Here is a 25060-nt window from a genome sequence, read left to right on the forward strand (position 1 = left end):
AACAAAAGCAATGCAAGCAATGTCATTTCTGTATTCAAAAGTATTTATTAAATTATTGCAGCAAAAATTAGTTCAAAAGTATGTGAATGTTGAAATGAATAATAAATAATATACTACATGTTGCCTGCATTGCAGGCAGAAAATAAATGAGGAAATTACTATATGCTTGCTCAAGTCTCTTAAATAATAATACACAAACATTTTGGCGTTCCGTGCTGAAAAAGAAATCATCAAATTAATTAATAACTACTCACTTGAATAACACAAATTGGGTGTCATTTTAAAGACTTAAAAATTAATATAGGCAATATAACCAACACTTACCAGGTGCTTTTTTAATTTGATGACAAATTAGAAGTGTTCCGTTTCCATAACTTAAGAAATATGATTATTACTGTACATATACCATCAAACATACGGTCATCGTGCCGATCAGAATGTTCGCAAGTAGAATACAAAACATATAATTTTACTCACATATCAAATTATCATCAAGTAAAGGCCAGGGGAAAAAAAGCTTTTAGAGTTTATAAGCTGTAAACAGATATCTTTTGTCAAGTTTTGCTTATAACTTCATGAAACACAAACAGAATAAAATAAAAAACCAGCAGATGCTCCCGTTTGAGATAATTGCTTCAATGGTCACGAGTCGAAATACAATGTGATATAATGCATAGATATTCAAATAAACTTGGATAAAATGTGACGCTACCTCAGATATCCTTGATATCATCCTGGGAGGCGTTCTCTGGATAAAGTGGACCAATCACAGCTGTTGTGGTCTGCGTCGACCTGACGTGCAGTTACGTTTTTGAAGAGGCACACATTAGGCTACAGCGTAAGCTACGCCGTAACCACCGTAGCTACGCATAGTTAATGCCGTAGGTTCAACGCAGAACTATAAATTGGCCTCAAGAAACATGCCAAGTGCAATGTAATTGTAACGTTGGAGTCTAGGAGTGGATGAGGAAGAGAGGAGATGCAGGAGTGGAATCTTTAAATCTTTTAATTATTATCGTTGGAGTAGAATATTTGCTGGAGTGGAACAATCGATGGAGTGGAAACAAATGCTGGAGTGGAAACAAACGCTAAATCTTAACATCAAACTCAACTCTACGTAACATTTTAACAACACAATGTGGCACTTCAGTAACTCAACGAAACACTTCAAGGACTGACAAAGGATGAACAGAACTAGAGGGTATTTATACAAACAATGACTAATGATGAAATGGAGGGCAGGTGTGGAGGATTGGAAACAGACCCCCCCCCCCCCTTAAAGGGTGACTCCTGGTGCCCAACGATGGATGAGGAGGGTATGATGACGCAGAAGATGAAGGATCCAAGGAGGATAATCAAGAGGCCAAGGGGACGGCTTCAGGGCTGGGAAAGGATCCGGGGGCCTGGGGGGTGGCTTCAGGGCTGGGAATGGATCAGGAGGTGAGAAAACCGGGAGAAAACTTCAAAATAAGAGTCCTTGAAGAAAATGAAGAAAATGAGGGAGACAGACTGTGACAGTAATGTCCTTTCATGTAAAATTAAAAAGTCTCTAAAGCATGAAGAATTCAGAATACAGTAAGCTAACTTCAAAAAAGTAGCTAATACTTCAGACTATTCATTATTATTTCAGGAGTTCAGGTTTTTCACAACAAGGATAGTATGTACTTTTATACTGTATGTTTGATACATGTTTACATTAGAAAAGGTTTAAAAAAAATTCTAAATGTTTGAATATTTTATTAAAGTTTGGTCTGTTACAGTTGTATTCTTTTTTGCCCATTTTGCACGTCATCATGACCTAAAATATATTATTTTCGTTGACTAAAATTATATGTCATATACGGTAAAATGGACTAAAATGAATGAATATCACACAATGGAATGTAGACTATTTTTAAAGGACATTTTCATCAAAAGACTGAAACTATGACTAAAACAAAAAACTGTGAAAAAAAATGTACACTGGTGAGGATGTGGTGTAATGTACTGTAATAATAATCAGAGTTTCTCCTAGATTTTAATCCTGTGCAAATTGGTCATATCAGTCATTTTTCTGGACTTTTTCCAGACTGTACATTCCCATGCTGGTAAAGATTACAGCATCTTTTACCTTCTAAAAAACGGCCGGTAAAAAAATCAATCCCAGGCAAATTGATTTGAGGGTAAATATTACCAATCTCCTGTGACAAATAAATTTTCCCGGTGTTTTCGCATAGCTCATGAATGCAGTTGTTTTTACCTTGTACACAAAGTTAATCTTGTGGTAGTATCGTGTGGAGATGCAGAGCCTGAAGATGCAGTCTGAAAACTTCAAGGAAACACCAAACACTTATCAGTGGATTAAGGCTTGTGGCAAATTTAGGGAAGATTTATTCTGAAGTAGCTAGCCTAGCAGATGCATCTCGATTAGGGTTGCCAACCATCCTGTATAAACTCTGAAAATATAGTGGAACATCAAATTAAATCCCTGACAATCACTATCATTTTTATCTCTAAATCCCTAACCTGAGACTATAAAATGGCTGCCCGCTATGGTGTGACAGGTGTGGAGGGACAAAGTTGTGTGCAGAGTTGGCAAAAGGAGAGAATATACCATCGTGTACTTGTGCTGTGAGAAATGAAATGGAATAGCAATGGAGGTGTGAGATCTAAAAGGGACTCATAAACAACGCCTGACACTACAGTTCGTGTTTTGCCTGAATTTATTGATGGGTTTGACTTTGTTTTACATTAAACCTTTCGTTTATTTTTTCAGCCGGTTCCTGCCTCCTCCTTGCTCATCCTTTATCTGTTACAGTAGTGCTGAAACCCGGGAGGGAGGAGGAATGCGCTGTCACGGAGTCCTAGCCGCTGCCATCTGCCAGGGGAGCAGCCGCAGCCATCTGCTGAGAAGGGGAGGAGCGGTTCCATCCACCAGGGGCCGGTGGACTCACTCCCGTCCGATGGGGGAGACGCGAGCTGGCATCCGCCAGAGGGTGGAGGAGCAGTTGAGGACTGGGCGACAGTGTGTCCGGGAGCCGGCGAGCAAGATCTACTCTCTCTCCTCTTCTCGGCAGATGACCACCGTTCCTCTGGATCTCGGTGGCCGGCAGCGACCCCTCCATCCCCAGGCAGATGGCAGCGGGGAGGACTCCGCAACAGCACATCCCTCCTCCATCCCGGGTTACTGTAACAGTATAAGGATGGGCAAGGAGGAGGCAGGAACCGGCTGAACAATACACATAAGGTTTAATGTAAAACTCAACTTAAAACAACTTAAAACATAAGACAAACAGACACATATGCAACGTGGCCACGTGCATATGTGTCTCTCTCTCGAACCAGCGTCTCCGGTTGCCCCTTATTATCGCTGATTCAGCACAGGCCGTGCTCCATCACGACCCTGCCATGCCCTCCTCCTCGTCACAGACAGCTACCAGTGAAACAATTCCTGTTTTGTGTGGAGTGGCGAGTACGGAGCCTGCCGACCGCTGAATTGCTCTGTGACGGAGTAGATCTGGAGCCAACATCGGAAGCTAAGAAGATATTATGACCAGCCCAGATCCCTTAAGGTTTAACTTACCCTCTGTGTTCTTGCCGCTTGTGCCTCACACTCATTCAAGGTACATGCAAACACACTCCTGACCAGCGCACACTATTTTTTGGATCTCAGAGCACTCGAACTTTCTCCCATGCACCCATACACACATATACCCTATACACACATCCACATACACGCAGATGGGTTTATCACTTGTTTAATTTAATTAATTGTTTGCTTTATTTAAATTGACTTATTTGATCTACATTTTCATTATTGTTTAAAATAAATATTATAAATTGTTCGTCACTGGCTCTTGTGTTTTATCTCTGTATTTTACAAAATGATTGTTGTGACTGGTGGCTTTAAAGAGATCCCTGAGGTTGCATTTGTTCTTTTTGACAAGGGTTTATCTTGTCTGGTGCCCGAATTTATTTATAAAGAAAAAAGGTGTTTAAATTTATTTTGGGGGCCGCCACCATTACAGTAAAATATTTGGATTTGGTATGACTTTTTTTGACCACTTCGTAATTTTGATTATATTTTCGTTTTGTTTGAAGTGTTTGACAAAATTTTCATGTTTCAATAAATACATTTTTTAAAATCGACAGGTAGAAGTGAAGTGCGTGCGGACACAATCACTGTTAACACTAGCCATGATTTGTGTGTCAGTAGATGAAAATGTTTAATAATCATGGGAGTCACTTTGTTTTAAAAAGTGGTGGGGACATTTTTTTTCAGGAAACTCATGAATATTAATTAGATTATACATAGATCATTTGAATATGTTCTTGACAGGCTTCCTGACATTCACCTTTCATCTTTCTGTCAGGTAAAGCAAGCCTATGCTTTTAGGGGTCGGTGTCATGTTATTTGGTGTATGCAAACTGTTTGAAAGGTCTTAATAAAACATTTGGTGACTCACCTGGGTTTAAGCCGTCACAGGAGAAACAGTTCTAGTGCTGTCATCCAGAGACCTCAGTCTGTAATGAGCAAGATATTATGTTCTCTCTTCAAACACTCACACACACACACGGCAGAGCCCAGGAGTCACCCACACAATCCAAGCCAGAGAGTGATTAATATAACATGTAATTAAAGAAAATTTTAGAAAGAGAGAGAGATGTGACTTCAGCAGCGGGGGAGTTCTTTTCAAATGAAACCTAGACCTCGCTTATAAATTAGAAAAAAATATATCCAGTCAAATAAATGATTAAGTGGACAACTTTAATCAACTTTGCCTGATTAAGAATCTGAGTGTAAAGAAGGATTGAAAATTTGTGTCATATAGTTTGGCTCTGACAGGCTCTGTGCTGAGATAAACATATCAGGAGAATTTCAGTGCTTATAAAACTCATCCTTCATTAGAGCAGACAACTTTATTTCAAAAGACACTTCAGTACAGGGTTTTATTCAACTCCATTCAGCTCATGAAGGTAAAAGCCAACAGAGACACATTATTAAGTTCCAGCATGTTTAATATGAGCTGTTACAGCAGTTGAGGGGTCATATCATGAGAAAAATTTGCCCTGATCTTTTAAGATAAAAGATTTATGTACTATGAAAACATACAGTACTGTAACTTTCAGACCTCAAGCTGCAAAAACAACATCAGAGATTTTTCAGAAATGGCTGAATTCTGACATCAGAAAGTCAAAAACATTAACACATGACTGCCCACATGTACACATCAGCGACGCCTATTGGGTGTTCAGAAACGATGGGGAGTTACTGTTGCCATGGTCAATGGAAAACCAATGCAAAAATCTCTTTTAATTGATATTCTGTTTACCGCCTGCTTTCCACAAGCAGTAGTAGTGTGACATTAATTGCGTCAGGCAAATAGCATAACATTTTGTGAATGAAGTGTGATCTACAAAAAGCCTAATTTACATAGAATGGAGGCGTGATTGCGCTGAAAAGAATGACAATTACTTAATTTAAATATAGTGCAACTGGAATATGGATGAATAGTGAATAAGGTTTTTAACACAGGTTTTTGTGCTGAAAAACAGCGCGCAAACGTGGTACAACTGTTTAATACGTTTGCCCCAGAACTACTGACTAGAGTGAAATGTCTGTCAAACATTCTGCTGTTCCTGGCTGTGTGAAGCACCTGCCACTCTGCAGAATCCCAACATTAGAAACACGTTTCTGAACTATATTTTTAATAAGATTCCTGACTAGAGAGCATTTGATTACAAAAAAATCTGTTTAGTGCAAGACGAGTCATCAATATATCTTAAATATATTTTGCTATGTCCCCCGCACTCTTTAAAAAGGTGATTTTTGTCCCTCACACTTTTCCAAGCTAAACCCATACCGAATCCAAATGGATTTGTATACAGTATTCTTTATGTTTTGTTACTTTGAGCTGATTGATCGACCATCCAGCCAATCACGGGTGAATTTCATGAGCCGAAATAACTCTTACATAATAGGCCATCAGTCAGACAGTCTAATCAATGCAGCTCCATTCATTTCTACAGAGTTGCTTTCAACGATGCTCATTTATCCATGTTTTTTATCAGCATTGATGTTGATCTAAATTAATAATCTAGAGATGAGGAACACACAAATGAGAGTTATTTATCGGCATATCATTCTTGATTGGCAGCATTATGTGAAATGCACTGCAAAAAAAAAAAAAAAAAGGACAATCCTTCTTTTAAGCACACATTGTAAGAGTTTATATCAGCACATGAGTCTTCATTAAGTTATGCTTTTTACATTATGTTTGTGAGGTCATAGTTTGATAGGTTGTTTTTGCCAATTTAAGCACATTACTAGATCTGTGTTAAATATGTAAAGCTATTTTTAATATCAGCTCCTGTTTTTTACCTCTATGTTGGTGTGCAGTCGACAAACTGTAGGGAAATGCTAGATTTGCTTTGTTCTTATCGTGCTTAAAACCTCTACTAAAGTCTCTTTGTAGCTCTCTAGACATAAAGGATAATTTTTTTCTTTTGATCATTGATTCAGTTACTAACTCATTTCACACAAGACACTCATTTGTCACCACCCTCTGGCATCACCAGAAATGGTCAGTGAATCATTAAATGGATCTGAACGAATTTTGGTGAACGCAGTCAAAACACTCGAGCCACTTGGATACATTTAAATCCCACAATGTACAAGCACAGAGTAAAAAATTAAACTGTGCACATGCACAATTGTCATTATTGTAATTGATTAAATCATTTATTCAGGACCAGCTTGTGCTCAGTCTTTTATTGTCATGTGTGAAACAGAAGCAAGTGCTGCAAAAGATGCCCTTTATTTTTGCAGCTAATTTTCAATTATTTTGCAATACTTGAATTTTTTAAATACTACAAATATTAAAAGTAAATAATACGTATATATTAATATAATATTTAAATCATAATTATATATTAATATATACTGTAATATATTCAGGGTTGGGAGGGTTACTTTTGAAATGTATTCCACTACAGATGACAGAATACATGCTGTAAAATGCAATTTGTAACATATTCCATTCTGCTTCTGCCCGCTTACAGGCAGAAACTGAAACAGGAAGCACCCACCCTCAGAACGATCCAGTGCTGGTCGGACTAAACAGACTCTATGCTACAAGACTGTTTTGATCACGTGGACTGGGAGATGTTCCGGTCCGCCTCTGATGACGACATCGAGCTTTACGCTGATAGCGTAACGTGTTTCATCAGAAAATGCGTAGAGGATGTTGTTCCTACCAAACCAATACGGATCTACCCGAACCAGAAACCTTGGATTAACAGCGATGTTTGCGTGGCACTTGATGCACCGCTTTTAATCCTGGGAACGCAGAGGAGCATAAACAAGCCAGTTATGCCCTCCGGACAGCAAAACGTCAGTATAGGAGCAAGACTGAAGGACAGTTTAACACCACAAAATCTAGAAGCATGTGGCAGGGAATTAATATCATCATGGACTTTAAAGGGAATAAAAACTCTGCTGTGAACACCGCTGCCTCTCTCCCGGATGAGCTAAATACTTTTTATGCTCGTTTTGAGGGAAATAACACCGCCCTCACGGAGAGAGCTCTTGTGGCCGAAGCTACAGAGGTTAGTTCACTCTCCGTCTCTGTAGCTGATGTAACCCAATCCTTCCGACGGGTGAATATCCACAAAGCCGCGGGTCCAGACAGCTTTCCGGGCTGCGTCATCAGAGTGTGTGCGAACCAACTGGCTGGTGTTTTTATGGACATTTTCAACCTTTCCCTCTCTTTGTCTGTAGTCCCCACATGCTTTAAAACGTCCACCATTGTGCCTGTTCCAAAGCAATCGAAAATCACTTGCTTAAATGATTGGCGTCCTGTTGCTCTGACCCCCATCATCAGCAAATGCTTTGAGAGACTAATCAGAGATTACATCTGCTCTGTGCTGCCTCCATCACTGGACCCATTGCAGTTTGCTTACCACAACAACCGCTCCACTGATGATGCCATTGCATCTAGAATACACACTGCTCTCTCCCACCTGGAAAAAAAGAACACTTATGTGAGAATGTTGTTTGTAGACTACAGCTCAGCATTCAACACCATAGTGCCCTCCAAGCTAGATGAGAAACTCCGGGCTCTGGGCTTAAACAGCTCGCTGTGCAGCTGGATCCTGGACTTCCTGTCAAGCTCATTTCCTCATCACTGACCCTCAACTCTGGAGCCCCACAGGGCTGTGTTCTCAGCCCACTCCTGTATTCCCTGTACACACATGACTGTGTGGCAACACACAGCTCCAATGCCATCATTAAGTTTGCTGATGATTCGACGGTGGTAGGTCTGATCACTGACAATGATGAAACAACCCTGAATATATTAATACTGCACTTTAAGTGTTGGGTCTGTGTGAGCCACCTACTCACAGCTGTGTCCCACCCACTTTTAAAATGACTGCTACGCCCCTGAGTGCAGGCGAAACAAATGAGAATATTAATTAGTTAATATTACAGTGAGCAATTTCACTGTTTTATATGATTTATCTCTGCTCACATGCAGGGATCAAATAAAAACTGCTGCATGGAAATCTGTGTGTGAAATTGTCTGAGTTTAATTCTTGCATTGATAATCATTCATCTTATTCATGATATGATGCATTATTACCTGCTGGTGAAAGCCTATTACCTGCTTTCCTCTCCAATTTTTTTTTTTTTTTTTTTTTTTTTTACCAGCAAGAAAGTGGATTCCTTGTTAAATTGGAATGATATGAATACATTTAATTTGTGATCAGATATTCAAAAGCTGTTGCCAGTTGTGCAGCCCAGCCTGTCCTACGTTCCAATCACATTCCCCCTTCACTGTCCTGTCTGGTATTGACTGATATTAATTTCAATTAATTGAGTTCCCATGACTGTGTTTATCATGTATGCAGAGTGCCATTCCATCGAGTATGCCATCGACGGCACTATCAAATGGTGGCAGAGTCCAAGCATCATGAAACGGGATGGACTACCATTACGTCACCATAACCCTGGATTTACAGCAGGTAAACACACCACCAACAAACAACAGGTACTAACAGAAATAACAGCAATCACCCTGACTCCCGGAAATTGTGTAAAGCCAGCCAATCAGATTGGAGCTTGTGATTTTGGAAAGCTATAGTGCACAGGTGTCAAACTCAATGCTAAATCCAGCCCACCAGCTCATTTCTTGTGGCCCACAAGCTTATTTCTGAAACGTAGTATGGCAGGTGATCAGAACGTCTCACTGACCAATCTGTTGACATTTTCCTAAAATTAATGAGCCTTCCCCGTCATCCTAACCTTATTTTTTTTGGGCACATTTTGCTTGCTTCAAATTAGGGGTTGATATTATTACATATAATGATATTATTTTTGAATCTCAAATACAGTTGAATTAATATTGCTTATTCTGTCACATAGAAATGCACATTTGACAGTAAAGCATTGAATTGGGAGGCGGATGTGAATTTACTGATATTAGCAACTATAAAATCTGTAACAATTTAATTAACACCTTTATGTAGGGCTATGTTAAAAAATTCAGAGAGTATGACTTCTTAGCTGATATTTATCTTTTATCAGGCTCTTAATTAGTGAATAAACATTTTCCATTAAAGTTCGCTACAACTGAACATATTTACAGAGGAGAAAAACAGCTTTGTCCTTTATGCACGGGGGTCCAGGCTTTAAAGCTCTTGTTAAATTCTCCTTTGTACTAGCCCTTCTGATAATTTACCACAGTTCTTACATAGTATCCGGAGTTTAACCTCTTAAACCCGGAGCAACACGGTACCAGGCCCTTAGGGGGCACTGATCACGAAAAGAAATGGTATTACTCAACAACCACTTGCTTTATCTGCAAAAAAATAAATAAATAAATAAAAAATAAAAAATAGGTGCTGTTTTAAAGCTTAGACTCTTATCTTTACAATGAATATAGCTGATCTGACCAATTCTAAAATATTGCTTTTAAATTTGCTGATAAATTAGAACTGTTCCATTTAAGAAAATTAGCAAATTGCTATCACAAAAAAAAAAAAAAAAAAAAAAAAAAAGTCACAAAGATAACACAGACATGTGTTATATATCTTTGGAAAGGTCTTATTTAGTAGAATATAATGAACAAATTTGTTTCATTCAGAGACCAAATTACAGTGAGTATTAGTGTGTGAAATCCTCGGGCCTCATTCCTAAAAAATTTTGTTAATTTTCCGCCAGATTCACGAACGCTTCTTATTCCACAGATTTGTTAGTACAACTTGTGTATGTTAGTAAATTGCAGACATTCATAAATAGAGCGTGCGTGCATGTTCATTCACAATTATCATAATCCACGGTAATGAAAACGCCATTGTGATAAAGATAAGTTCGTGGGCAATAGAGGAGACAGTGAACAGTTGAATGTTTATTCACCCACACTTTAGCTACACACACACACACACACACACACACACACACACACACACACAAAGCAAAACGACTCTTAGTGGCCAACTCAAAATAGCTCTCTCTAAATGACAGTCTCTGTTGCGGGTCTTTCCTCCGCCACTTCTCTGGGCTCTCTCTCTCCCTCCTCTGCCGCTCTGGTGAGCCTTATCAGGTCTCCCTCAACCATCACTATAATGAGATACAGGTGTTAGAGTGATTACAGCCCAGGTGACGACCCTTACCGCTTTCCCTCTGCCACAGACAGACACATGACCACGTGAGCCTTATCAGGTCTCCCTCCACCGTCACTATAATGAGAGACAGGTGTTAGAGTGATTACAGCCCAGGTGACAAGCCTTACCACTTTCTCTCTGCCACAGACAGACACATGACCACGCCCCCCCCCCCCCCCCCATGCCACATACCCCCACTGCTGACTCAGGCCTCAACATCTGGCCTGCCTACTCCCCCCATTTCTGGAGAGAAAGTCAGCCACAACCATCTGCGCCCCCGGTCTGTAGATCACCTCAAACTTAAAGGGCTGAAGAGCCAGATACCAACGGGTGATCCGCACATTAGTATCCTTCATGCGGTGCAGCCACTGCAGAGGACCATGATCGGAACAGAGGGTGAAGGACCACCCCAGCAGGTAGTAGTGGAGGGTAAGAACAGCCCACTTAAAACGCAAGACACTCCTTCTCAGTGGTACTGTACTTTGTCTCCCTGAAGGAGAGCTTGCAACTAATAAACAGTATCGGCCGTTCCTCCTCTCCCACCTCCTGTGAGAGCACCACCCCCAGCCCCCTGTCAGGTGCATCCTTCTGCAGAATAAAGGGGAGAGAGAAGTCAGGTGCATGTAACAGCGGCCCCCCACAAAGTGCGGACTTTACCTTAAGGAAAGCCCCCCTTTTAGTAAGGTCAGTCAGTGGGCTGGTGACATCAGAATAACTAGGCACAAACCTCCAGTAGTAGCTAGCCAGCCCCAAAAAACTGCCTTTCCTCCTTTTTTGTCTTGGGCATTGGGCAAGCTGCGATCGCTTTATTAACCTGTGGATGCACCTGCCCGTGACCCAAGTGGAACCCCAGATACCTAACTTCCACCCGTCCAATTGTACAATTCTTCGGGTTGGCCGTGAGTGCCGCCTGCCGCAGCACTCTCAGGACAGCCCTCAGATGTTGCATATGCCGCCGCCAGTCATTACTATAAATGATGATATTGTCTATATATACGGTGACATATGCTGTGTGCGGTCTGAGGATCTTATCCATGAGGCGCTGAAATGCGGCCGGGGCTCCGAACAAACCAAACGGAAATGTCACACATTGGTGTAATCCTAACGGTGTGCAAAAAACGTTTTTTTATGGGGATATTGAAGTTAAAGTGATCTGCCAATAACCCTTTGTTAAGTCCAGCGTCGAGTAAAATTGAGCCGCGCCCAACCGATTGAGTAACTCGTCAATTCGCGGCATTGGGTAAGTGTCAAATTTGGACACCGTGTTCACTTTCTGGTAGTCAACACAAAACCAGACCGAGCCGTCGCTCTTCGGTACCAACTACCGGGCTGGCCCAATCACTGTGCGACTCTTGTATTATGCCCATTTCAAGCATTGCCTCTAATTCTTCCTGAACAATCTTTTTCTTGTGTTCAGGAAGACGATAGGGGTTGCTACAAACCACCACCCCCGGGGTGGTCTCAATATGGTGCTCTGTAAGATTCGTGTGACCGGGAAGGGGTGAAAACATGTCCGCAAATTCCGCCTGCAACCGGGCAATGTCTGTAATCTGCGACAGTGAGAGGTGGTCTCCACAGGGGACCGGGGTGAATGAACTTGGTTTGGGAGTCACCTCTGGCCCGAGCTCCGCCCTCTCCGGATCTACCATCACCAAGGCTACAGGTACCACCTCCCTCCATGGTTTGAGGATGTTGAGGTGATATATTTGACATGCACCTCCCCTATCCATTTGCCTAACCTCATAATGAAGATCTCCAACTCGTAGTGTGACCTCAAAGGGTCCTTGCCACTTGGCGAGTAATTTGGAGTTCGAAGTGGGCAGTAATACAAGCACTTTATCTCCCTGTGCGAATTCCCATAATCAAGTCCCCCTGTCGTACAGTCGGCATTGACATTCTTGTGCTTGGAGCAAATTCTCCTGTGTTACCTGCTCCAAAGTGTGGAGTTTTGCTCTAAGCTTAAGAACGTATTGAATTTGTTTTTTGCTATTCGAAGGTCCTTCCTCCCAAGCTTCCCGTATGACGTCGAGCACGCCGCGTGGTCGACACCCATACAGTAGCTCAAATGGGGAAAACCATGTGGAGCCTTGCGGGACCTCTCCTACTGAAAACAGCTGGGGTTCGAGCCACTTATCCCAATTTCTGGCGTCTTCATGTACGTACTTACGAATCATGTTTTTCAAGGTCTTATTAAATCGTTCTACCAACCCATCAGTTTGCGGGTGATAAACGCTGGTGCGAATAAATTTAATGGCTAATAATTTGTACAGTTCGTGTAGTGTACGTGACGAATGTTGTGCCTTGGTCAGTGAGGATTTCCTTTGGAATCCCCACTTGGGAGATAATTCTGAAGAGTGCCTCCACAACACTACGTGCTGAGATATTGCGTATAGGCACTGCTTCCGGATATCGCGTTGCATAGTCCACCAGAACTAATAAAAAGTGATGGCTGCATGCAGTCTGCTCTAATGGCCCGATGAGGTCCATGCCAATTCTCTCGAAGGGGACCTCGATCAATGGCAGAGGGCGCAATGGCGCTGGCACCGCCTCTCCAGCCATAGCGTCACACGTCACACACCGCGACAGCATTTTGCAGGACCCATCCACACACATTACCCTCAGTACTTTTTTAAAACCAGGCCAATTGGTTCACTGAATTAGTGGATGGGTGAGGTGGGAATTAACTGTGGCCTCGACTCTATGCCTTTTTCCCCTGAATCGTATCTCAATGGTAACCACCGGATACTTGTTAATGTCACCATGCACACACCTCACCCTCACCTGTTTATTCTTACCCAATGCCCCACCTTGGATAGAGGTTTGGGAACAACCCAAATCCACCAAAACTTGATGTGTATCCCCTTTTACTCTTACCGGTATCCGATATGCCCCTGCCCGATTGGGGCGGCCTGTGGAGCTTCTGGGATCTGGATCAGTGTCCCCACCTCCATCGCCAGACAACGATACTGGCCATGCCCGGCTTCCCCATAGCTCCAACAGACCGGCTCAGGCTTTCCTTCCGCACTCATGGGGGCGGTCTCGCCAACCTGGGGGGGATAGCGGAGGGGGACAGGGGGAGTAGGAGGGACAGACAAGGGGAGGGGTCCCCTGGGGTTTGGGCGGGGCTCCTCCCCACTTCCGATGAGCCGGAACTGGGTGGGACTGAGAGGGACAGGGGTGGGGGGGGGACTTGGGACACAGGAGGTGGAGAGAGAGAAGAGAGAGGAGAGGGAGAAGAAAACACTGCTTCACTGTCTCCTGGAAACGCCACCATGTAGTCCTCTGCCAGCTGGACGGCCTCCTCCAGTGATGTCGGGCGGTGGCACTGGACCCACTCAGACATGCCTCGAGGAAGTTGGGAGATGAACTGCTCCAGCACCACCAGATCAACAACTTCCATGGCACCGTGAGTTCCCTCCGCCAGCAACCATTTCCAGCAGGTGTCCCGGAGCTGCTGGGCAAACGCGAAAGGGCGGCCATGCTTCCCGAAGCTCAGGGATCTGAAGAGCTATCGACTCTGCTCTGGGCTACGACTGACCCGTTGCTGGATGGCCTTCTTCAGATGGTTGTAATTAAGGAGGCTGGCGGTGGGAAGTTGCTTTGCCGCTAGCTGCACCTCCCTGGAGCGTAAGGGCAACAGGCGGGCCACCCACTGATAGGGAGGCCACCTCCATACCTCGGCTGACCTCTCAAACAGGTCGATGAAAGCCTCCGGATCATGGGTGTGGTAGGCTCCGGGGAGGTCGCAGCGCCAGCCCCCTCTCTGGCAATCAGGCTCCGAAGCACCTGCCGGTCTTCCGCTTGTGCCTGAAGAAGCTCTGTTCCTGCTCCAGGTGTACCTCCATGAGGGCTTGATGCTGGCTCTGCTGGATGCTGGAGAGGGTCTTGAAGACTTCGCCCAGCAGTGAGGACTCCATAACAGCGTTCTCCTCCAAAGCCAGGTTTTCAGCACCACTGTGATAAGGATAAGTTTTTGGGCAATGGAGGAGTCAAGAGACAGTTGAGTGTTTATTTACCCACACTTTAGCTTCACACACATACACAAAGCAAAACAGCTCTTAGTGGCCAACTCAAAATAGCTCTCTCTAAATTACAGTCTCTGATGCGGGTCTTTCCTCCGCCACTGCCCTGGGCCACTCTCTCTCCCTCCTCTGCCACTCTGGCGAGCCTTATCATGTCTCCCTCCGCCATCACTATAATGAGAGACAGGTGTTAGAGTGATTACAGCCCAGGTGATGAGCCTTACCACTTATCCTTTCCCGCAGACAGACACATGACCACGCCCCCACATGCCATAGCCATATACGGAAGGCTTCGGACTGGCAAGTAAATGAGAATAGGACGTTTTTAACATATACAGTATGTGAACAGTAATAATAAAAACAATTCTATGGAGTGCATTCACATCGTAAAATATTGATTTAACACGTGCATCTAAAAAGAATGTGAGGAGCTTACTGTTATCTTTGCTGTCATCAGAGGTTCTTTTGTGAATTAGTCCAAGAGGTCAATAAAAATGGTTTGACATGAAGCTTTAGTGTAAAAAAAATTCAGTTCATGCCAAAAGGTCACTGGAGGATGTCATTCTCTGGTTCAGTTCAGTGCATCCCCAGCGTCATTGGATACACTTCTCAAGTAAATCCAAGACTGTACAGTGATATTCTTCTCTTGCAACTGTAACAATCTTCAAAGAAATTGATAGAATGCCTGAAGAAGGTCTTTGACTGAAACACTGTAAGATATTACAGATTTAAAAGCTATACAACAGTGTATTGTTGTACTGTGTACGCACCTGCCCACGATGTGTTCATTTAAGGTTTTACCACTGACCATACGTCAGCTGAACACGATTTACCGATACCTATAGTAAATTATGAAATCTAAATAAAAGAGCTTATATTAAATTGAAAAAAGTCCATCCAGTCACATTTGAGGGCATTATTTTTGTCTTTTTTTCTTCGAGAAAATCAAATGCAAACCAATATCAAGAACTTCTGCTGGAAGTAAGCAGCAACTTCATGAGTTGTGAAAGAAATATAATTTGAAATAAATGCAAGCAGCAAAGACACGTTTCTAAATAAAAGCTTTTTTATTTTTTTTATTTTTTTATTACTTGCTGTATTTATTTAACTTCTATCAATGTAGTCATGTCAGTTTGTCTAACAGAACACAAAACATTCAGTTGTCTTACACACGATTTACATGTGATCGGGAGCAGGTGTAAATTTTGTTCATACTGACTACATTTTGAAAATATGAAAACTTTAATGTATCCAAAAATGTGCTTAAGGCCGGCTTTACAGACAGTTTACACAAAAAAAATTGTTCTGCTCCTGTTACATGAATGAGGCCCTTCATGTTTATATATAAAAATGATAAACAGCATTTCCATCACATTTTGGTTTATTGCTTCATGAAAAAAACACATAGTAAAGAAAATGAGATGTCACGACTTACAGCAGGCGATCCTAAATCAAACAAGCCCTCACTCGATGTCATGTGATTTGTAAATCCAGAGATATTCCTCAAAATGTGTCATGACAAGCTATTTTGGCTGTCGCTAATGTCGATCGCTATCCACCTTTTTCCTACATCCCATGATGCTAAGCCAGAAATATGGGCGTTACTTCCATCATCAAGTTAACAGCTGTTGTTGTGGCATACATCCATTCTCACTATATCAGTGTGTTACTAAACGATAATAAACTGCAGAAATGTCATAAAGACAAAAAGCGCAAAGAAAACCGGTGCACTGTTTCTCTCAGATTCAGATGAGATTTAATCTAACCACAAATGCAACATTTCGAGCAAAATTATTGGTTGTTTTAGTGGAGTACCTGTGTTAGTTCAGCTTCAGATGTGTGTGCTTGTACTTGTTACCCTGTATGTTCAAATCAGACAGACACACTGAGGAAGAGCTGTGACGTTCTCATACTTGGGTATGTAATCGCTTTTTCAAGTTTTCCGATCGGACGGTTATTTCCTTTTTGATCCGCACGAAAGTTTAAACTTTTGTTCGGCGGGTGATTGACTGGTGAGAGGTGTTGCTTTGCTGCTGTCCGGGATGTATCAGGATGCCATTTTAAACCTCAAATGCGATGTGGTTTTTGAATTCCTTTATATGTGTTTTTTGTGATCCAATCACAAAACATTTTGTACCCCATTTACAACTATATTTAGCGCTGACCTTTGCGATCGGATCATCCGAAACGCGTCTTATTACTAGCTGTAAACTGGGTTTTAAAATGACTGCAGCCAGAGCTAAGGAATGCTGTAGAACGACTTCCGGCGGAAGTCCCACCCACATTCATTTCTCCAGTAAGACCCTCAGGAAAAGGTGTATAGCAATGGTTTCTCTGGGAGTGTCTCACTGAAACATCCTTCATGTCATAGATATGTCAGATCGTTCTCACTGGATCTCTAGAGAGTGTCAGATTCCATTTTTGGACAATCCACATGTCGCGTGTTCAGTGTGGGGTCAATAATAGAACCAGATCGCACATACATAAACTGCACAAAAGAGGGCGCTCAATGCACATTTTTGGAGTGATGGAATTAGGTGGCAAAGTGCATCATGTGGGACTTGGTTTATATAAGATTAAGTATTTTTATATTTTTTTTAGATTTTTGCATTCATAGTTTTCAGTTATTCTGTTTTAATGTTCAATAAAACACATGAATTATTGATTGGAGACATTTTTTGGACATTTTGATAATGGTTCCATATGCAATTACTGGACTGCTTTGTCCTATCAGCATTTATTTTTTATTTTTTATTTTTCTGGTATAGTTGACATCTTGGAGAACAACACCAAAGTAAATCAGATGACCATCCATACTTCCTGTCTATAATGTCAAACTGAATAGTTACTGAAAAGTTTATTTTTTAGCGCTTTTTAGCACTATGTTTTGTGTGTTTTGTCAGTAGTGTTGTTGCATAAGAGTCTCTGAGTGGGATCCAAATATATTTTCTTAGTGAAACCTTGCAATTGACATTCTTTGCGATTATTTAAGAGTTATAAGCTCTTGCTTTTGGGTATGCCATTTTATCGAAAATCCATCAAAATGCCTTCAGTGTGTAAGGGGTTAACTGTGTTATTAGTAAGATTATGGTAATCACAGGTAAAACCATGCTCCTTATTACCAGATATAATTAACAAACTATGTAATTTGTAATGAAAAGCAATATCCATGTAGAAACTATAAAAAACAACTGCCATAAAAGTGACTTATATTCCCCTAAAATACAATATTTAAAGGTGCAGTATGTAATTTTCAGAAACCCTTGTTATTAATGACACCTGTGGCCATTAAGTGAACTGCAGACAGCTACCTGTTGCTCATGCTTGCGCTGGTGCACACACTCCATAGGGACATGAGCGAGCGAGCATCGGTCAAAACATCGACGTAACGTACAAAGAGACTGAACGTGATTCACCAGCATCATGCTGACAGATGAGGTAGCATAATTAAAATGACACAGTTATGATTGTTTTACTACAAACTTTGAGACTAAACTAAAACTACTTATCAGCTATCATAGCATACTGATACACACATACAGCTACATACTACCAAACTATACCAGACAGTTTACTGTTGCACTATTGTATGTGTTGTACGATCAAGAAACCAGCGTATTTGCTTAAATTGATCCTGTATACCTGACTTTTAGTATAAAGAGAAGATTGTTGAAATTATTTGAAAGTTATGAAGGTAGCTTGCAATTCGTCAGCGTTAGCAGGCAAGATCAAGTTAGTTAAAATTACAGAGATCAATCCTTATGGCACTATATTTCACATGCTTTGCAGTTATGTAAGCTTACCTGTCCAATAAGAAGAACGCCAATTCTGGGTCGGTTTTGATCCCCAACACCGAACGAAGGTCCCTCCAGGAATCAAATGCCCTGCCAATGTTCACTCTAGTTTTCGCTCGACCACGATCACGTTCCCGCTTAGCCAGACGGAATTCAGAAGAAAAATGTTTTTCTTTTTTGGCTTACTCTGAGTTTGTGTAGGTGTCGGTGTTGTGCTGGGAGCCAGATGTTTGCTGGATTCCATCTCTAAGATAACGTTACCTAGTGTTGCAGTGTGTTGTCGCTGTTGAACAACGGAAGAGAAGCACTGAGGCAAGGCTTTCAGGAGCACGCATAAACGTCACATCCTTTGGATTTTCCCGGCAAAACTGACCTGCTCCCTTCACATGAAAATAAGTCAACAGGCTTTAATAGGCAACCTAGAAAGTCTGGGAAGGGCTCATTTTTTAAGTTGCGTTACAAGCCGTTCACACATTGGCAAAAAAAAAGGCGAATATTACATGAAAATTGTTACATATTGCATCTTTAATATAATTATAATATTAGTAACATTTATTATAAATATGTACAGTATTTCTGCCAAAACAGTTAGTGTTACCAACTGCAATGTAAAAATAATTATGTGTGATTTGAAAAGCTTGTAATTACCATTGTTAATGACAATGTTTTCCTGTTTATCTCATCACTGCGGTTTAGAATGTAAATTGGAATACTCTACATAGGCGGCAAATCCACGTGTCATTCAAATATTCAAATAATATTCAAAACCATTCTTTATTGATACTTTTCAGTATTGAATGGAACATAAGTATATTTTAATCAAAATGTATCTTTCTTTTTCTGCCATATTGTTTTTTTTTTCCCCACCAAGCACATCACATTGCATTCTGGAATGTCTTCCCAGGGAAGGAGACACACGATAGTACCTCAGAATTTGGCCAAAACCAGATATGTTATGAGGCAGCATAATTAAGATACCTACCTTTAGGAACAGCCTTCGCGTTTGGAGCTCGCCTACGATGCCTTAAAGTGTCGCCTCCGGAGGCAGCTTACAAGGTTTTGAAACAGATACGTCTTTAATGAGGGAATGAAATACAATCCCATGAAGCATTGAAAAATATCATATTTGAATTAAAAATGATTGAAAAGTATAAAACTATTGATTTAAAGTTAATTATGAGTATAAAAATAATATATTGGAATTTTATGGCAAAATATTCAGATATATACTGTGCAAATATAGAATTAGTTTGAGAGTGTAGGGAGAGCGACTTGATTGCATCATTCGCAGTGCATCATGGGAGTGGGCGGTCACGGCAGAGGTTTTTTGGTGTTTTATGGTAGTTCTTCACTAGGAATTCCGCTGTTAAACACGAAAAAATGAAATTGAAATAACATGGTCTGATGGTTTCAGCGGAAGCATATACCATCGATTAGCAATCTCTGAGCTCATGGTAGGTCTGGCTTTAAAGGTTTGTTCATTATTGTAAAAAATATTTCACCAATGAAGAAAAATTAATGGGATTTTTACTTCCAGCATCCCACTATTGCGCTCTATTTCTTTTTGTGCACAAGATGCATAGTAAGTAAATGGACACATTCCTACTGTCGATTCCTACTAATTTCAAAGTACAGTATTTATTTAAAAAAGTTATGCTTGCCTACATTACAAATTAAATTTTCATAATTTCATCATTACAGATTTTAGGGTGTTTTTTTTAACTATAGCTAAGTGGTGGAATTTTAAAATAAAATACACTCCCTTTTCTAATCTTTTCACACTTTTACTAGTTTATTTAATTTATCTGCCAACAATGCCCAAAAGTACTGCTTATACATGCATTACAGGAAAATTCTGTAATTTATTTATTTCCTGAACAAACACAATTATTTTCACACATTTTCCATATTTGACAAAATTATAGCTTGATTGGTACATACTGAAAATATTCTTTATATGTACCTTTATTTTCTTCCAGCATCACTTGTCCTGGGTTAACAATTACACTTACTTTTGAACAAACTTTATTAGCGGCAAAAATGTTGGTCAAGGTATAAATTATGCCACAGCTGAGGTTCAGTTGTAATTGTGTACATTTTATATAACACAATAAATATTATATTCACACCACATTATCATAGCTTTTAAACTGCAGTAATGGTATTTTTATGATGTTTATTTTTTTCCATTTTAACTGAAAGTCTGAGTCTGAAACAAGGGTAAAATATCAAAATCTATATGCAAAAGTAATTTGAAAAGTAGCAAACATAATGTCACGATCCCGGTGAGTCGATCTGGTTTGTTTTGTTTGTTTGCGTGCTTCCCGCTCACTTCGTATGGCTTTGGGTGCCACATGATTGGGACGAGCAGCATTTCCGGCATTCCCCTATTTAGTCTCCCTCGTGTGTTCTGTTTGTTGCGAGTCTATTTTGTGAGTTTGCTCATTGTGTCTTGCCTCCAGTTGGTCCTGTTTTGTTCTTAGTGTGTTTTTTTCAGTTATTATTCCCTCTGCCTGTTGGATTTATTCGATCATGCTCTGGAACCATCTACCCAGTCCTCATCGATCTCCCCATTTCCTCCGCCCAGGCGTCCGATCTCTTCAGTGGCCGTAGTAGGGATTCTTCACCAGTTATATGTAGGGAATTTGCTTAATGGTTAGCTTATGGCTTTAAGCTTATGCCTGCATAATTTTCCAACCACTAATGCAAGGAGTCAAGCTCAATTAGGGGAATAACGATTGATTTGGGGAATATTAAAAGAATGAATGTGTACGTCCGTTCAAATTATTTGGCCAGCGATGAGTTGATCTGAATGTAATGTTAATTCATACAGTAATACTACTTTCAATGTGATTGAAAAAAAAAATATCACAAATAGATTTAAACACGGATTATGAGCAATGCAGTTTTTTAGGATTGACAGATTTCTAGGGACCAATATATTTGATAAAATAAACAGTCAAATTCTTTTTGAATACAAACAACACTTTATTGCTAATCTACTACATAAAACTAAACTAACACACATAGAAAAACATAAAACAGGTTGGTGAGTGAGCTGTAACAGAAGGTGAATGGAAATGATCTGTAACAGAGAAAATTAAACTCTATGGAGTCTATAGACCATGCCCTGAGAACCATCGATACTTAATTTAGTGTACCTCGATTTGCAATCAGGTTACATAAAGTATTTAAATAAAAAAACCAGCACTTTCTAGCAAAAGTCTGGAGCTGTACTTGCGTTTCATTGCATTTCGTTGTATTGTTTTGGTTCTTTGGCTGGGTCTGTAGAAAGTTCTGGTTGTGCACCATCGATGGTTTTGACCTCTGTTTAAGATCGTGGATGCCAGATAGTTCAGTGCTGGAATGATCAGGTGGGGCTTTGAAGTGATGACTTCGACATCTTTGGAGAAGTCAGACAGGATGGAGTTTGAAAACTCCCGTGATGCTTTGTGTTGTTCGGCGTGTGGAGTTTTTTGCAGTCCTTTGTCTTGGTTCAGTTCCAGGAGGCCTTTGTTTGGTTCGATGGATGGGAGATGGAATGACCAGGTAGAGCCCTGGAAGCGAGGCCTCCTGCAAGGGACACTCAGGACTTCCCGGGACAGAGGTCAAAGTATGTGTAAGCCGTAGAGCAGAGAAGAGCGCAAAAGGGGTTGCAAGGCTGGTTTTTAACCATTTCTGTTTGGTCACACCCCAAAGAGGCTCTAAGCCAATCAGAGGCGGCTTTTCAGAGGGCCTGTGGTCAAAATGTCCTCCCCTCAAGATAGTTAATTTTTGACTCTTGGTTCTAAGTTTTCTCAGTTTTCATGCTCAGAAAAAGTGTATACTTTTATCCTGACTTTTATATAATGAAATCGGAGCAAGTGACATAACATTTGTTAACATCAACATTCTCTACGTAAACAGACAACATTTATATATTAAACATGACATACTTTCTCTTTGTGGTTACTTCACTACACATAAAAATGTTAATATTCATTATTAAACACTGTATAAGTGTGCATCATGTATGCACAAGGTCAGAATAATGCATTCTATGATTCTAAACATAGTTAGGCATCATGTGATGCATGTTAGCATATAAAACTTTGTTATGTGCATTGTGAAGTGTAAAGTCAGGTTTGAGTGAGTCTGGCAAAAAGTTCATAGATCCTTTTTAGCTGCTGTTTGCAGAGTAATGATCAGAGAGGATGTCTCATGATTCCTCTTAGTTTAATTTTAAACATATAAATTGGTTATGTTCCAGAACAAAGAAGTCATAGTGCTGGAATTATGTGTTGTCCATTGCAATTAAGGGGGTTTCTTGAGGGAGTCTGATTTAGCTCTATGTCTTGGTAATGAATTTTTAGCACATGATTATTATAATGACCATCACCTTTGCCCTTTAGGGGTGAGGGTCTCCTTGCTGAGATGGCCAAATGGCCGTATCAGTCATGTGATGACCATTAATGAGGTTTTTCTGGTCTTACCACAGGAACTAGAAGGGGGTGTAAAAGAAGATTTCGTGTTATCCTGGACAAGTTCCCTTTGTTCTCAAGACAGTGAAGGTTAGGCAGATGTGCATTTCATCTCGCAGAGTCTTTCAATTTATTCCAGTGTGGACTGTTGGCCTCTATGTCTTAGTTTTTATAATTTGGAAGGAAATATCAGTGTAAATCTTGGATTCAAGTCGTTTGCATAGAAATTGTTCATTCTTCTGCCCATAAGCCCTACATGTGTGCTTGTTTCCTCCACTCTGGTGCCACTGCAGCCTGTAATGGTTCCTCATCACACTGTCTGGACTACTCCTTCACTGATCATTTCCTGCCTGGACTGTTTACTCTGGTTTTCATTGTTCTTTTTAATAAACCACATTGACTGTTTATCCTGCCCGTGCATCCTTTCTTCTGTTTCATGACACATAATTGATAAAGGCATATACAAAAGTTTCCAAGTTTGTTTTGTGTAACCTTCATATAACAAAAACCAAATTTGTTTTAATAAAAAATCAATCCATGTAACAAAAGTGTTGGAAATCGAAGAAACACCTATTTTTGTTTAACATGTGCCATACACAATGGATTTAAACATTCTTGGTTGAGAATTCAGCCTGTTTAAGAAATGTGAAATTTTCTAATAATTTTTTCCACCCTTTTTTAAAGAGGAATTCCGAATGCTGTTTAATGTGTGTGTGTGTGTGTGTGTGTGTGTGTGTGTGTGTGTGTGTGTGTGTGTGTGTGTGTGTCTGTCTGTGGCAGCAGAGTCAGGTTAACTCCGGCACAGCACTGAGATTCACTGAAGTTGAATGAGCTTGCAGGAGTGAGTGGGCAGAACGCTCCATCAGCCCTTATTAGCAGATGATCTGAGACCAGCAGGCAGCAGTGAAATTACACAAACACCGACAGACACACGCAATTAATGCAGTCAACATACGACACCAGGGTGCAGGGCGGTCACAATGTGAAGTGACATGCAAATTAATGCATGAGAGGTAAAAAGATAAAAAATAGAAATGTTGGAAAACATAGTGAACAAAGAATGATTAAATGAGTTCACTGATGACAAGACTGGAAGCTTATCATGTGTATTCTATAGCAGGGGTTTCCAAACATTTTGATGCTAAGGACCCACAAATTTGACGATCCCCTTGCAGGGGTGTAAAGTAATTGAGTAAAAATACTTAAGTATTATACTCGAGTATTTTTTTTGGGACTTGTACTTTACTTTAGTGCAATTTAAACAGAATACTTGCACTTTTACTTAACATTTCCAAATATTTTTTTTTTTACTTTTTACTTTTTACAATTTTATTTAAACTTGAAAAGTACTCACTACATTTTTGCAGATTATTTTCTTTTGTCTTACTTGACTAAAGCCGCCTTTTCACTGCATCCAACAATAACAGATGACAGACCAGAGGTCATTCAGTTCAAATGGAGTGTCGCACGGCGGCTGTGTGGAGACCATCTGCTGAGGTGGAATTTTGGATCTGATTTGAGCTTTGGATACTTTGAAATATTTATGCGACTGGACTGTATGTGACTACCCAATTGAATGTGATGTATTCATTCAAATCTATGAGCAAGAAGTGAGAAACACTGACAGTTTTTGTCCTAAACTTTATTCTAAACACCTGTAACTGCTACAGATTAGACAGTTATGTCTAAAATGATCATTCACATTGCAAATATATGTACAGTATATATACAGTATATGCTATATATATATATATATATATATATATATATATATATATATATATATATATATAGCCACAACAATACAACCACCTGCCTAATATCGTGTAGGTCCCCCTTGTGTCACCAAAACAGTTCTGACCCGTTGAGGCATAGACTCCACAAGACCTCTGAAGGTGTCCTGTGAGATCTTCCACCAAGACGTTAGCAGCAGATATTTTAAGTCCTGTAAGCTGCGAGGTGGGGCTTCCATGGATCGGACTTGTTGGTCCAGCAAATCCCATAGATGCTCAATTGGATTGAGATCTGGGGAATTTGGAGGCCAAGTCAACACCTTGAACTCTTTTTCATGTTCCTCAAACCATTCCTGAAAATTTTTTGAAGTGTGGCAGGGCGCATTATCCTGCTGAAAGAAGCCCCA

At 40.6% G+C, this 25060-nt stretch overlaps 1 pseudogene; it reads left to right on the forward strand.

Moving 5' to 3' along the window:
• Positions 1-25060, forward strand: part of LOC127416017 (laminin subunit alpha-2-like) — a 336769-nt pseudogene that overhangs the window by 8596 nt on the left and 303113 nt on the right.

This window comes from Myxocyprinus asiaticus, chromosome 25 (assembly GCF_019703515.2).
Source record: "Myxocyprinus asiaticus isolate MX2 ecotype Aquarium Trade chromosome 25, UBuf_Myxa_2, whole genome shotgun sequence".
Classification (NCBI taxonomy): domain Eukaryota; kingdom Metazoa; phylum Chordata; class Actinopteri; order Cypriniformes; family Catostomidae; genus Myxocyprinus; species Myxocyprinus asiaticus.